We start from the raw sequence: 9,436 nt of genomic DNA, 5'->3' as shown, positions 1-9,436 counted from the left end.
ACGATTAGAACTTAAAAATGAAACAAGTGCGAATAAAAAAAAAGATATTCCCTTAAAGATTATATTGCATACGGTTATCACGAAATCAAATAAAATTCAAGACGGAAACGAATTTTTTGCAAACTCGAGAGAACTATTCAGGCGATTTCGAGCTCGAAGCTTCAAGTTCTCCGTATCCGAATGGTTCGCTCAGCAGAAAGTTTTTACGTAAAGTTATCCCGTTATCACGCGTAAAATCGGAACGATTAAAATTTTCTTGCGCGTTTGTTCGACGCTTAAACATTGTTCATCCGTCACTGCGTAAGAGAGAAATGCCGGAACGACGATGTAAAATGTGAAGGGATGCGAGGGGCGGCTGAAGTCGCATGTAGGTCGCACTATCAGAGATGCGACCTAGTTCGCTCGTCCCTTCGTTGTACCTTCCCGACCTCAAATTATCCCGAAACCGACGCCCGACGGCTCGTTGTCGTGTCTGGTTTACAAACCTCTAGATATAAAATAAGTCTAGTATCGGTCGTCTAGTCAGTCGAGCTTTGCGTAAGCACGCAACGTTAAACGAGTACGCGGCGAAAAAAAGTTTAGATGTCTAGCTTTTCTAACTCGTTATTAGTTAAAAAATAATTATGTAGTATTTAGTACGTTTTGAGCGTTACGTATGGAATTCATGAATTATCAAATAAATATTTTACGAACGTACTGAGAAGATTGCAATCTCTTATTTCTTTAATATTTTATTTTCAGAGAAATTACTATCTTCTCAGCGCTCGTTCTCAATATTTAATGCATCATTACGATTTTAATTAAATTAGATCTAAGAATTCTTTAATTATTAAATAATTGACTGAAGTAAAAGGTAACGGAGAATATTGAGCAGTTTTACGAAACTTTTATTTGTCGGAGAGAAAAGTTTTTGCAATTTATTTATTAATACGCAATAATTTAAATTTGACAAATAATTTAGACTTTTAGATTTTATATCAGATGTGGATTTAGCTCTTAATCTGTAGAACGTGAAAGCTTTTTCGAACTACAAACAGTACCTAATGGCGTTTGTTTGCTTTTTTCGTTTACTTAAAAAAAATTACACATATTATATTAACTTACATTGTCACAAATTTGTTAATTATTCTTAGTATGCACTTAACTTTTTTTTTTTCAGTGTAATACGAAATTTCACAAAGTTTTCTTTGATCCTTTAGCTTGTCAGAAAGATTAATGCTAAAAGTCTTTTGATATTAAAGTTGCTCAAAATATACATTTTAAATTAAACCACTTAGCTAATGGAGCGACTTTAAAAAAATTGAACTGTAACGCAGTTAAAATGTGTATCGGGAATAAATGAAACGATTATGTCACTTTAAACATATAATTTTTCATCTTCTAATAAATTTTTTTGTCAAATGTATTTAATATTTTATTGAAGTTTTTTTTTAACAATGAAATTAAAATAATTTAAAGCAATAATTAAATTTAAAATAACGCGAGATTAAATAAATTTAATCCTTCGTTACTTTTAAGCTCGTCGATTGTTGTTTTAAATTATTACAATTATTTTAAGCTCTTTTAAAGATTTTATTTATTTCAAGTTTTTTTAAAATTATAAAAAAATGTGTTTTACTTTATTTTAAATAAAGCATAGTTGTACGTCAATTAAGCTTTATTAATAAATTTAATTATTTACTTATAATATATTTTTCACGCTTTATTAATATTACACGGCTTTTTACAAGTTCGACATACTTTTTTTTTGCGGTATATTAAGTCAACATAATGCGCGAGCTTGAAAATGAGATTTTTCTTTTATGTTCTTCTTCTTCTACAGTTCTTTATCTCTTGGTCTGCTTAGCGATGCGACGTCGACGTTTTTAAGAAAAAAAAAAGTACTTTGCTCTTTGTCTTATCGCGGAAACAAATGTGCTTAATTATTTTGTCCTTGGTTTGAGGTTTATTAGGGCATTACTATTCTCCGTTTCCGTTTCGCTCGTTTCTCACCAAGTTCAGCTACAATAATGTTGACTGAATTTGCGAACTAAGATTCGCTTTAATCACCTTAAAATTATCGTTATTTTATCAGGACGCTTAGAACGATATGCATTATCATTTTATGAGTCAGACAAGATCAGATCGTTTGTAGAATAAAATAAACAAGAACATTCAGACTAGTACAGGGCTATTTCTGTGTAATCGTTCGTACTCTAATTGTCACGAATCGTATTTGTTTAATCATATGTTTGCGCATAATTATTTATCAACTAACTCTGGCTGCGCACGAGAGATTGTTTTGGAATTAACATGTTATTTTAAATTTTAATTAATTGGCAAGCACTTCGATTAATTGCCGAGAGCAAAAACGGCGTTATCGACGTTGTCTCATTTAGTGCTTTTGGCTTATTTTACATCGCCGTTGGACTGAATTAATGTCGCACTCTGAACGCCGAAATAGGTCGCCTCGATTCTAACGCAGTCGGCAAGAAATCTCATTTCCGGCTTCCATCGCGTTTCCTACTCGCTCCTCTTTTCTGGTCAGGATGAAGAATTCATCCCGATGCGGGCTGGTTATCCGAACCGTGGCGGAATCACCGGCGGTACACTTGTACTCTCGATATACCGAGATGCGAAATCTGATCGCGACATCTTCCTTTACTTGCAAATGAGAAACCCCGATCCTCAAACTAAAGCAAGCTGCAGATCTGTTTTTGCGGAAATTATCTCTTAGTCATTATTAATTCATTATTTATAGCTCGGTTACTGATGATTTAACGTAAAAATAATTAACATGGAAGCGCTACGTGGAAATAACGCCTGCGAAATGCAAGGCATTTTGTAATTATAACCGGAAAATTTAAATCCGCGGAATTGTAGTCGCGTGGAATTTTTGAATGCACGTGTCAGAGTGCATCGCGGGTTCGACTGGTTCTCTTATCTTCATCTTTATTTTATTAAAGCATTCGTCTCTCGTATTTCTTATGTTTATAAAATAAAAAAAAAAGATAAAATAATATTTTAAATGTTAATACCAAAATTTGCTCTTAGTGGTTATTTCCACAAAGGAATATTAATTATTTAAAATTTCAGCTTTATTACTTTTTTTTTTTTGTGTTATTAAATTTTTATACTTGATAATTCAGTATGTTATTTTAAATACAAAAAGTAATTACTCCGGTTTATTAATGCAAAGCTTGAAAGCGAAAATTGCTAAAAGAATGTCGGGAAATAAAATTAAAATTGAATTTAAAGCAATTTACAGTACAGTACATGCGGCGGTGGAACGCGATGGCTATTTGCGCGATGAAAGAAACGTACGGCCGTTAGTGGTAACAGAAGACAACGAAATTACTGTTACTCATAGGAACTAGTTTGGCCCTTTGAGGTGCAAATTGGTGCATCTAACCAACACGTTGACCAGTACGGTTTCATAGCCAGATCGATAGCACACCGAAACTGGATAACGATGAAGATGTTCTCCCATACCTGGGAAGACTCAAAGGATTAAACGCCTAAAGGGAATCTACGTTTATCCGTTCAATGGGTTTACATTCCATCATTAATGAAAACCACGCGTATATTCTAGAATTACATTTCAGTATCCAATGTTCATCGATAACCGAGATACAAATAATCGACAATGTAACCAGAATGAAACACTTGTTGTACACATATAATTATTCGCGATTGTTCTGCTGTGATAAAAAGAATTATTATCTTTAATTGATATTGGGGCGCGCGCGTTTGCATACAGATTTTTTATTTTTTTTTTTTTATTTTTCCCTTGCACATGTTGCACATTGCGCATTTGAGCGTATTAAAAGGGCAACGATCGGTGTTCTGATAAAATTTTAATGCGTGAAACCGTTATCGCTTGTATTGGGCCATACATTTATGGCTAATGGTCGGGGTCACGTGTATCGGGGGACGCGTGCATTAATCTCTCGGCAACACTTTGTCGCGATTTTTTTTTTTATCGTAAGCATTACAGATCGTGCCGTTACGCGAGCAAACAAACCCATTATTATCGCAAGCTTCGTCATTTCAAACGCGAAAACAGGGTGAAGGATAGCGCCGCGCGTTTAAACGGGCGAGCCCGTTTTCAGAATCGGATAATTTCCGCGTGTTTATTCACTAGAATCTAATAGGCGGGGTGTATTAATTAATTGTCTATTGTTAAATAGGCACCCTATTCGATAGTCGTTCACTATTAACGTGGATGAAACCTGACGCGTTTTCGTGTGACCTCATTTAAATTCAACTACACGTTCGACTGCTCGATTCGCTCGCTCGGCAAATCCCGCAATAATTAGTCCATTATGAGGATCATTTGTGCAATTTAGCTTATGCGAAATATCGTCCGTTAGATATTAAAAACAAAGTGAAATAAATTTTTTATGTTCGTTTATGTTAGTAAATGTTTTATATATGTTTTTTTTTTTTTTACGAAAAGGAATTTATTTTATCATTGTGAAAAACGAAAATCTCTCCTTTGTTCGCTTCCGTCTCTTTTAGTTCATTTGAAAGCGCGGTCCATCGCGGTACAAAGCGCAACGAACCAAAGTACTCTGCGCTTGAAGGGGTACACATTTTCCGGTAACAACTCTAGAACGATGGAAATGCGCGACTTTAAGCTGAGCGCACTTTCGGGAACGAAAGTGAAACTCCCTGTCCCTTTTGCAACGTGACGAGCGCGGAGGCGCAATTGCATTGGAAAGTGTGTTTGACGGAAGGTCACCGAGTTTTCGCGCGACGGACCGGCGAGAAGGCTCAAATTTGTTTCCGTCTCTTTTCCTCGCTCCATTTCACTGCCGCGTTGAGCGAAGAAACGTATTAAGTCGGGAAATGAAGGTTGTAAAGCCCCGGGCAGCTTTTCGCCGCGGTAATCACCCTCGGTCGGAAGTTTTGCCCTCAGCCTTTGGGCGGTTGAGCCGCGCGAGTGCGAAACTCTCGCAATGGAGCCTGTCAACTTTCCCGAGCGGAATGCCCTTCTGCACCTTACGAAGAAACTTCTGTGTCAACGCGCGAGAAAGAAGTATTTTCCCCGCTCTCGCTAAGCAGATTTCAATGTACAGGTCTTACCGCGGTGACGAAAATAAATTCGGTTTAAAAGTACGAGGGAAAAAGTACTTATTTTTTTTAACGATAAGTTCGGAGAGTATTGAAATATTTATAATACTTGAAGAAACCATGCGCGCGCTAATTTTTAAGAGACCCCAATTACAAGCCACAAAAAAAAAAATCGTACAACCTACTAATCTGCGTGAGCTTTAGCGGAGATGTAGAGTTCTGCCGGTGACTAACATAAAATAAAATATATTAATGTAGACGCGTTAGTATTTAAATTAAATACTATAAATTAAGAATCATATTTGTCGCCAATTTAACTTTGTTATTTCTTTAATAATTTGTGAAACATAAATCAAAGCAGTCTTCGGCGGTGCGCTCGAAACAGCGCGGTAATGATTGCTTAACACGAAAAGCCCGCATTGGTTTCTGATCACGTCATTCCCAGCAATGATTGCTTGACACGAAAAGCCCAAACTAATTCCTTATCGTGATCCCACAATGCTCCAGGAGCTGCACATTTCTTTTTAAATAAATCATTTACTTTTTTGTACATTCCCCTCCTTTATGCCGCCGTTTTTTAAAGCCCTCTGACTGAGAATTTTGTCGATGGACGTACGTGTTATTCGCTTCTCTCTTATTATCCCCCCAAAAAAATTGCAAATATTCCTACGATATTCCAGATTTTCTGAATTACTTTTAAGAGTGATTACATGTTGAGAATTAATTTTTTTTTTTGACGCGGTTAATCCGTGCTCTCGGTTCGACGAATGCAGCTCGCATATGAATATTACATTCCGCAAATGACGAGGACCCTTTAGAGAAAACCTTTGAAAGTTTCGTGCCGCGGTTACGCGGACGCGCGTGGTTTTAATCGATTAATAAACGGCACCGGCTTGCACCTGTGTCACGGTAATTAAAGAGGGGATAAGGGATTTCCGGGATACGCGCATTTGTTCTTCGCCGCTAGTAGCGGGGACGCGCTCGTAATATTTCGCACGTGTGCAGTCCGATGCACGCCCAATCGCGGACGATCGCGATTTATCGTGGAATATTAATTGCATCGAAATGTTTTATTAAATGCCCGAATGTAATTTTAACGTCGAATTAATGAATAGGATCCGTGGCGACTTCTTCAACATCTCGTACTTTCACATTCAGTATACATTATCGAGAGCCACGTTTCATATCGGTTTAATAATTGAACTAAATCTGTTCGAAATGCCGTTTCTGCATTTCAAATGTTACATTAAATTATTTAAATAAATTTGGATCTGCGGCGGAGAGGATTTTATACGGTGTGACGGAAATAAATGCGTGACTTAATTGATAAATCTTGGTCCATTTTCAGATTTACAATTTGAATTAAATCTCTGGTTAACGCAATTTTTTAGTTTTTTAGTGGTTGCCCGAGACGCGTCAGTCTTATCGTTTTCTCGTATCATTGCGGACACATGCGGTCACTCTCGCGGCTAAGGCCCGTCACTGCCTCGTGCCGAGAGATTTCGGTCTGCTAAGCATGTTGACAACGTGTAGCAGCGCGCGTTTCCATCGCTGGATGCTGCGGCCTGCGGACTGCGTGCACTGATCAATATGGAGGGGAGTTTGGTCGAAAAGCGCGGGTAGGGGGTAAGTTTCAGGGGTTGCTTCGGCGGCGGCGGCGGGTGGCGGTGGCGGCGGCGGTGGCGGTGGCGGTCTCGGCGACGATGTTGGCTACGTCGAAGGTCGGTCTCTCGGTAGTGGTGGTAGTGACGACGGTGGAGGTGGCGGCAGAATGCGAGAACCGCGAAAGGGGAAGCGAGCCCTCGCGACCTTACTGCGCGCAGCTTTAGTTGGAGGAAAAGAGAAAGAGAGCGAGAGAGAGAGACTGGACATACGCGGCACTGCCTCAGTACGTACCGCGACGTGGACGCGTCCATACCGCGCACTCTCGGGCCCTGACTCTACTCTTAACTGGGTCAACCCCCGTCGAGCGGGTTCCCTCCGTGCATCAGCCCCGCGAGGGAGAGACCTCGGCAGTAGCAGCGCGCCCGCGGCCAAAGAGCACCGCCGAAGAGGTGTCCGCGCGTTTTTCACCCCTTTCTATTTCGCTATCTGTGAGAAAACCGATCGCGCATCTGAGGTACAGTGAATTCCACGTTTTCGAAACGCAAGGGGTGATTTTCCGGATCGATTCCGCAGCCGCGATTCTTCGCGGACTGAAGGGACAGAAAGCGTTTCTTATTTTAGGCTTCAATCGCGACAGCAAAGCTCTCGAGTGACAAAAGGGGTCTTCGATAGATACCTCACATTTGCCGATAATCAGACAGACTCGCGGTGAAAAGATAGAACGCAATACGCGGATAGAATCTAATTGAATTTTCATCAATAATTCAATACCGGGAGTAAGCCTTCCTCGATAAATCCGACGGTTTGCTTCTCGTAGATCTGAAACGACATCTTTCCACGGTGGAATATTTACGTCCTCGTTAGTCGATCGCACGGACAGATCGTTAAAATGATCGCCCTATTTAAGATAATGATCCCGCTCGATACGGTTCCCTTCGCGATCACTCTCAAGCGATTTGCTAGTGGCGGAGCAGTGGTCGTGCGAACCCGTCGAAAGGAGAAGCGACGCGTCTGTGACGACGGATTCGAGTATTTGCCTTGCAATTTTCCTCTCCTCTCTCCGACGTCTGTCTATTCGACGCTACGCTCGTCGCAACCAGGTCAAGTGTGCCCGCACCGTCGCTGACCTTCGCACCGCAGGTTTTGGGACTTTTTTTTTTACCTCGCCAGTTAGCGCGCTACATTAACCACCGTAATAACGTGTCGCCCTGCCAACGGCACTTGGAGATTTTGAGAAAGCAGCTTCAGCGCGATAATTGATCGTCCCGTTTATTAAGAGCGCTTCCGACTTCCGGAATTATTTTTCCATTCCGTGACTGCGGGAGTTTCGTGAAATTAGAGAACTTATAATTTTCCCAACGACGCGCGAAAGGGAAATAAATTGTTCGTTCGACTTTTCCAACGGCCAAGCCCGACTAAGTGATTTATCATACAATTTTCCAGGGTTCCGACTTCGCCTCGCGGACGCTTTGGTGAAAATTGCGTTAGCGCTCGTGACTCATTCACATTTTGCTTATTAAAACTGCTCAAGTTTCCGCGCTCGCGTTTCTCTCGCGCTTTCGCAGACGCTATTGGGCACGACGTACAAAAATCCCCGTGTCTCCGTGCCGCAAATAACGTCGACGTTACGAATGGCACTTTTTCGAGTCGTAGCGCTCTTCTCGCTCGCGACAAACTACTCTTGAAAAATTCACGCTACTTCGCGGTGTCCTTCGGAATTCTCCAAACGCGCCGCGACGTCGCGGCAGCGTAATCTCTCTTTCTCCTTTCTTACGTTTTAATCCCCTAAAAAATGCAGCTGTAACCGTTGCGCGCTTCTCTTTTCACGATCCCGTAGGACCCTCGCTCTCGAGACCGACGTCGCGCCTTGAAGGATCTGACGGATGCTTTAAAGCCCGCGCCGTACGTTTCCTTTAGGGTCACGGCTATATTTCCGACGAGGGAGTTCAGAACGTTTCCACGCTCGTTTCTGGAGAGTAATCTCCGAAGATATGCCCCGGGTGGAGGGCGGGGGTTACGTGCCAGCTCGGTGGAGAGACCCCGGGTCGTCTTTTCCGCGTAAAGTCTCCGTTTATCCCTGCGCGGATCCTTCGATCCGTATTTCGAACCGACGCGGGGTGTTACCCTCAAGACGAACGGACGGATGATCCGTTTATAGCGGGGATTTCTTTGCGCGCACGTACGGCCGCGGTTTATGATAAAAACGGTACGTTGCCGCGCGATAAAACCAGACACGTCGAGCGACCCCGGAATCATTAATGGCTGGCTGATAATGGCAAAGCTGCGGACTCTGTTAACCGTGCGATAAGATTTCAATGCCCGTCAAATGTTTTTCGCAATTTCGGATGCTCGCGTAACACGCTCGGGACGCGCTCTAATCACCGCGTCGCATAAAAGCAATATTAACGCCGGTGAATGAATGCAACTGGAGAAAGTAATATAATTATTCGATCCTCATTGCAGTCGTATAATCGAAAGTCAGAAACGATAAAGCGCTTAATGATTAAACAAATTTTTTCCCCCGTTTTATTTTAAAATAATAGCCTGAAAATTAGACGGAATTATCCACCTTCATTTTTTACCGCATTTTTTACCGCAATGATTAATCATTGCAGTCGTTTGGTGTTAGCAAATTCAAGTTCATTGCAGATATTTAGTTCATTCAGTTACACATGTTTTTTAATGCCAGGACAATTAATATTTTTAAAAAATATAAAAATATTAATTACAATTAATTTATAATTAAAATTTACTTGAATTAAAAATAGAAAAATTA

The sequence above is a fragment of the Cardiocondyla obscurior genome, linkage group LG19, assembly GCF_019399895.1.
Source record: "Cardiocondyla obscurior isolate alpha-2009 linkage group LG19, Cobs3.1, whole genome shotgun sequence".
Lineage (NCBI taxonomy): Eukaryota > Metazoa > Arthropoda > Insecta > Hymenoptera > Formicidae > Cardiocondyla > Cardiocondyla obscurior.
Note: the sequence above shows the minus strand (reverse complement) of the source record.